Source organism: Mastomys coucha, unplaced genomic scaffold, assembly GCF_008632895.1.
Source record: "Mastomys coucha isolate ucsf_1 unplaced genomic scaffold, UCSF_Mcou_1 pScaffold21, whole genome shotgun sequence".
NCBI classification, from domain to species: Eukaryota; Metazoa; Chordata; class Mammalia; order Rodentia; family Muridae; genus Mastomys; species Mastomys coucha.
The window spans coordinates 75020706-75027996 of record NW_022196904.1 but is presented as its reverse complement, the minus strand read 5'-3'; the positions used below and the strand labels follow the sequence as shown (position 1 = coordinate 75027996).

The 7291-nt window shown below is 34.4% G+C and overlaps 1 protein-coding gene across 1 annotated transcript in view; it reads left to right on the top strand.

Moving 5' to 3' along the window:
* The window catches only part of LOC116101279 (vomeronasal type-2 receptor 116-like), a 23421-nt gene that overhangs the window by 840 nt on the left and 15290 nt on the right, over positions 1-7291 (top strand). The window lies entirely within an intron of this gene.

Here is a 7291-nt window from a genome sequence, read left to right as displayed (position 1 = left end):
GACACAATGTAAAAACTGTAATCATCATATGAAATAGGAAAACTCTGAAAACAACTTCTTAACATCGACCATAAGGAAAAATCTTGTCCTGTTCTGCTGTCATTTGGGATAGTACACAAAATCTTAGGAAGTACTCAGAAACAATTAAGATGTAGAATTTAAACTATTCCCATAAGATGTAATATGATTCTATCATTAAAATTCTCTAAAAGTATAATAAAACTCTTAGATGACACTAATTAAGTTATAGACAAATGAAATAAACTTAAGATGAGCAGCATTCTACATACTGTTATAAATTTGAAAGAAAAATGTCAAGAAAAAATTTCCATTTATTTCATCATCCCAAAATAAGTGAATAAAATGTCATGTAGAAAATCTAATGAAAGGGATAAAAATCTACACAACAACTTCTGTAAGACAGTAAAAAAGAAATGCAAGTAGACACTAGAACACATAATTGTTCTCAATACTCATTGATTGCTAGAAGGGACTATTTGGCTTTGCCAAGAGTAATTTTGTTTCCTACAATCTGATGGTAAGATCTTATATCTAAAGACAATTACCTCATGAAATGTAGAAAATCAAGTATGTGCCCAACTTAAATCTTTACACTCACCAACTATAATGCATAGTACTTAGCAGTATTCTGAATACTACCAAACAAAAAGATAAACATCAATATCTCCCAACTACAGTAACTTCAACCTGTAATACTCAACTACATTTTCTTATATTTAAGGCCCACTACAAGAAATGTAACTCATATCTGACACTGATAAAGTGGCTGAAAAGAAAGAGACTAGAAAGGAAATATTCTTACAGGGAAACTACAGCCTTTTTTCTGCAAAAATAAAGTAGAAAAATGACTCGTGCTATATTGCTATAACCATGTATTAGCATACCTCTCCATGCTCATAAGAGAAGTTAATGGGAATTAACTCAAATACTATAACTAGAAATGTGTGGAGAATGAGAAACTTTGATGCTTAAATGGGATGTTTTTATTTGATTTTAATGCATGATAGTAAAGTAGGATTATTGTATTATTTAAAAATTTTATGTGTGTGGAAACTTCATCAGGGTCCTATGTAGTATGTGGTTATGTTTAAAGAAAGGTTCATGGGATATTGAAAAGAAAATATACTCTTCAGTATTTCATACAATGTTCTGTAGGTGTTGATCAAATCGACTTGATTCATAGCATTATTTAACTCTAACTTTTCTCTTTAGTTTTTTTGTGGCTTGGTTTGGTTTAGCTTCTGCTTGTTTGTTTGTTTGTTTATTTGTTTTGTAAATGATCTGTCTTTGGTGAGTAAAGTATTGAAGTTACTCACTATCGCTGTGCTAGAACCAGTATATGATTTTAGTAGTTATGGCATTTTCCGTAGAAAATTGGGCACCCATGTACTGTACATAAGAGTTTAGAATTTAATATCCCCCTGGTATTTTTTCCTTTAATGTGAATGTAGTTTATTCAAAGTTTGTATGTTCAGATATTAAAATAGATATCTATTTATTTTTGATCCCACGTTTTTTTTGTTTGTTTTTTGGTTTTTGGTTTCTTTTATCCCACATGTTTAGAATACTTTTTCTGTTGTTTTAAATTAAGGTGATGTGTCTTCATAATGATTTTTTTTTTATTTATTTCCTTGGGTGAAGCAGAAAAATAAATACTTTCTAATATCTATTTATCTGTCTTTTTACTGAGGAATTAGGATCTTCAATACTGGGAGATATTAACTGATAATATTATTAATATTCCTTATTTTGTTTTAGGGTATGGATTCTTCCTGCCTTTTTTGACCAATCATTCTGTGATTATTTACACTTTTTATGTTCTCTTGGATGTAGCTACATTTCACTTCATACCTTTTATGGTACTTGATCATATTTATGGGGACTGTCTTGAAGTTCTTGTACTTCATCCTAATTACTTTTTATAGGGGCATATTACAATAGTGGTAATGGGTTCTTGAAGAAGACTATTATCTTTTCTGTTCATATTTCTGTTTTTAATGTAATGTAGACAGACTTAGAGCACTCAAACTCTCTTTTTGTGTGTGTGTGTTTTCATATGTAGTCTTGTCTTTGCTCAGTAAATATTATTTTTGTTGCTATTGCCCACTCTTGCTAGCCACATTTCTAATCAAATATGGAGGCTGTACATCATTACAATCTAAGGCAAGTATGATGGCTGAAGGGTTTCTGGAAAAACTTGTATGTAGTTGAGCTAGAATGAGAGGCTGAGAGGGCAGTAGGAAAGAACTCAGGCCATTGGTCTACAACTAGATACTGAGAACTCAAGAGGTAGTTTAAGAAGAGGCCCTAAGGCAAGCCAAACCAGGACTGAGGATAAGTATCATGAGACTGGATTGTAGAAAAAGGAAAGATATAGGTCATCTAAGTGTGTGGGCTGTGGGTCTTTGGAACAGAGCAGTTCTGTGGTTCTTTAGAAACACAAAGGATAGAAATGAGAAAGAAAAAAATCCTGAAAAGGGCCGTGGAACATATTGAGTGTGTCTTTGAATATGTTGCAAGATGTCAAGTGCATAAGAGATGGCTGTGGGCTGGGAGAAGCTGCTTCTGCCAGAACTAAAAGTAGCATAAAAAAACAAACAAAAAACAAACAAACAAAAAAAAAAACTATGGGGACATTGGAAAGGAAGGCAGGAAAGAGGATAAAGGTCACCACCTGAGTCCCACCTGAGGTTACAACTCTGAATTCCTGTTAGTGAATCTCCTTAGTGACAGAGTTATAAAGGATGAGATGAAGATGGGCTATAAGAAATGCTGAGACAGATTCATAGGGTAAAAATCTCTGTACTCTGATACTTTTTGGTTATCATCAAATTCAGTTAATCAGAAGAATCATCAGTTTACCCAATTTTTGGACAGGTTCTTACACTTCTGAGGTGAATGGGTATTTCTTGATGTATGGATTAACAATCTAGGTGTCAAGTATGTCAGCTCTTCTGATCTAATTAGAAGTTCTGGTGTTCAACAATGAAACTCTGTTGGTGGTTTCAGTAATTTGCTCTGACTTGGACCTGGTTGGTGGATGAAAACAAAAGTTTATTATGTGTATATTTTCTTTCTATTTCCACCATTGGATCTATGGTAATTGAGAGTTTTGCTGGCTATAGTAGTCAGGGCTGGCATTTGTGTTCTCTTAGAATCTGTATGATATCAGCCTAGGATCTTCAAGCTTTCATAGTATCTGGTGAGAAGTGCAATTTCAAATTTGAACAAAAACAAACAAAAAAATTAAAACGCAATTCACAAAATGTAATAAAAATCATAGAAGGAAAATTAAAATAGAAACAAAGAGACCCTCGGGGCACCTAATGAACTAATGAATATATAAAATCTGTAATAAATTAAGTTGAGGAACATAAAAGAAAATAATAAACTCCTAATTTTGTTCAAAACAGCAAAACAAATCCAAGAAGTGAACAAACTCAACAGATGCATGAAAATGAAATTGAAATAGTAATAAAAACTTTCTTAGCTAGAAGAGTCCAGAGGCAGAATTCACAGCAGAATTCTACAGGATTTTCAAAATCTATACCCAGCCATTATAAAACTATTTTAAAAAGGAAGAAGCAATAGGAGCATTTCAAATCTCCTTCTATGATATCAGTATCACACTATTAATAAAACACAACATAAAAACTAAAATCCAATATCCCTGATGAACATAGTCTCAAAATTGTTCAACAAAATCTTTGAAAACAGATTACCAACATACAAAAAAGAAAGAAACTCTATGATGACCAAGTATGTTTATCTCTGAAATGAATAAGTAGGTCCATATGCACAGGTCAGTAAATATAATAAACCACATAGATGCACTTAAAGAGAAAAAGGGCATGATAATCTAAATAGATGCAGAAAAACTCTGAAAAAAACAAACACAGATTATAAAAATCCTAGAGACCAAGGAGCAGCAGAGACATAACTTGCCATAATAAAAGGTATATGTGAGAAGCTGACAACATAACGCTAAATGTAGAAAATCTTGAAGCAAAACCCCACTGAATTAAAAAAACAAGATAGGAAGATAGGAATATCTAGTTCTCCTCTTCTTTTGAGTATTGTACTCAAAGTACTTGCTGGAGCAATACAGCAAAAGGAGGAAACTAAAGGATACAGTAAGGAAATAGTCAAGCTATCCTATACATTAGAGATCTCAAAATTCTACCAGAAAACTGAGAAACCGCGACAAATTCACTAATGTTGGAGGATAAGAATCAATTTGAACACCTCATGAACTTTTCTATATACTAAAAGCAAACATGCAAAGAGATGGAGGACACTTCAATACAAAATAGCCCGAAAAAAAAAAAAAAACAATACCTAAGAATAAGCCTAGCTAAGAAGGTGAAGAAATTCTACAAAGAAAAGTTTACCCACTGAATAAAAAGATAAGAGAGCATCAAGAAATGAAAAGATATCTCATGCTCATGGGTTAATATAAGTAATCTTATAAAAGCTCTTTACATATTCAATGCCATCTTAAACAAAAACTTCATTTCATCTTTCATTAAAATGGAAAAAGTTCCCCAAATTCATGTAGAACCAATAAAAACCGCCGAGATCCAAAATAATCTTGAACAAATGCTGTAACAATTACTATTCCACATATCTGACCTTGATGTAGTGCCACATGACTTTAATCTGAACATTCTTTAAATGGAAGCAGGAAAATCTTTGAGGTTGAGTTCAGCCCTATCAGCATAGTGAGCTCCAAGTAGAAAGGTCTATTGAGATCTGATCTCAAAAAAAAAAAAAAAAAAAAAAAAAAAAAAACAAATCTGATGGTATATTATAGATCAATAGCATAAAACAATACGGTACTTGAATACAAATAGATATGTACTGTAGTGAAACAAAATCAAAGACTGAAACATAAATACACCAAAGTTTAGCCAATTCATTTTTGACAAAGCTACCAAAAACACAAATAGGGGAAAAATGTATCTTATACATGCAGAAAATTAGAACAATGTTTGTCACTTTGTACAAAAAAAACTCCAAATAGGTTAAAAATCAAATTTGAAACCTGAAACCTTGAAACTGCTAGAAGGAAACAATGACTGTACACTATATTATACATATGTAGGTAAGGACTTCCTAATTAAGGCCCTACTTGCACATCAATTAAAGCCAAAAATTGAAAAGTGGGATTTTTGTACCTATAGTGCTTCTAAACAGTGAAAAACAATCCACATGACAAAGAAGACCACAAAATGGGAGAGAATCTTTTTTTTATTAGATATTTTCTTTATTTACATGTAAAGAATCTTTTCTACCTATACATCTAGAAGAGAATTAATATCCAAAATGTACAAAGAACTAAAAAAAAACTCTAAAATAAGAGCAATTCAAAAAAGGCTAAGAAATTTCTCAATTTTTTCATCTTTTCTAGTAATTTCTAGGGAAATGTAAATCTAAATAACTTTGAGATTTCAACTTACTGTAGTCAGAATGACAAGTTCATCAAAACAACTTACAAATGTTGGAAAAAGTGTAGGGAAATGTATATGTTTATTAACTGATGGGGTTGTAGACTGGTGTAGCCACTATGGAAATCAGTGTAGGATAATTACCAAAAAAATTAAATATATATCTATTATATTACTCAGCTATACTATTACTGGTATGTGTGGCAAAGAACACAACATCGTATTCCACAGATATTTGCTCAGCTATGTTCATAGCATCTCTAATTATAATAGCTTAGAAATGGAAATAACTTAAATGCCCTTCAACCTACAAATGAATAATGGAAATGTGGTAAGTATATACTGTGTGAAACTATTCATCTGTAATAAAATATGAAAACATGAACCCTGTAGGGAAACAGAACTATAAAAGTTCAAACTGAGTTCAAACAGATACAAACAGAAAAATGTCACATATGCTCTCTCAACAGAAGCTTCTAGTTCTAAATGTTCATGTGTGAGTATACATCCTGAAGTAACTACAGAAACCAGGAAAGTAAAAAGGGAAAACTAAGGGGTTTGAGATTACAGGGACAATAGAGAGGGGAATAGTAGAGTACAAGTGATAGAACTGGTGAGATGGGGAAAGAGGGCATTGTAATTAGGGAGGTGGAGGAAGAGAGCATGCAAAATACCAGTAAGTATTAAGAAAGTTATAACATATTGTTAACCATTCACTGTAGGACACTGTGGTAGGAAAATAAAGGTGTGGGAGAGACCCTAATCCTGCCAGAGCTAGGAGACTGTGGGCTGGTGGACATGGGAGACTGCTGCATTCTCTCCAAGCTGCTGGGTGAGCCTTTGGCTGTGGAAAGTGACTAACCACAGTCCATGGGGGTGAGAGGGACCAGTCTTGGGTCGCTGGGCCTCACAGAGTCCAAGCACAGCAGGTTCTAGCTCTTGGGCATAGTAGAACATTGTTGGACACCAAGGAAGAGCTGAGAACAGGTGGAGGCTCTGGGGTGGCAGTGGCCCTGGGCCGAAAGAAAAAAAAGGAGGCAGGGAGAGAAGGTGCTGGGGGGTTCTCAGGGAGACAATAGTTCTTGTTCTGACCTGGCAGCTGGAAATGATGGGAAGTTTTCCTGGGGGTGATTAGAGTTGATCTTTAGGGGAAAGCCTATTCCATGGTTCCACCATGGTGAGTCTAGATGAAAGGAGGCAGTCCATGTTTTTAAGGCAATTTACTGTAGAAAACAGAGAGAGACAGAGAGGGAGAGAGACAGAGAGAGAAACAGAGAGAGTGAGAGAGAGAGAGAGAAGGAGAGAAGGAGAGACAGACAGACAGACAGAGAGAGAGAGAGAGAGAGAGAGAGAGAGAGAAATATAGAGACCAGCCATGGCCAGGTGGAGAGAGGGATGAAGAAAGGGGAGAGAAGAAGCAGAGAGAGTAAAGACAAGAAAGAGAGCAAGAAGTTAAGAGAGAGAGGAGGAGCCAAGGAGCACCTTTTATAGTGTGCTTTGCTACCTTGATGTCCCCAAGTAAATGTGCTGGGGGGAAGGAATATCTTGCTGTAGTGAGACAACTGTTGGGGTGGAGAACAGCCAGAATACCAGGAACTTGGGGCACTGTGTACACTATAGATAGCCAAAGAATAATGGAGAGAGGGTTCACAGTGTCCGGCATCTATGTTGTGGGGGGTAGCTTATGAACCTATTTTTAAATAAAGGAACAAAAAATATACAATGGGAAAAATAAAGCATCTTCTTTTTTTTTAATTTTTATTTTAGATATTTTCTTTATTTACATGCGAATTTCTCCATTCCCAGTTCCCCCTCCAAAAAAC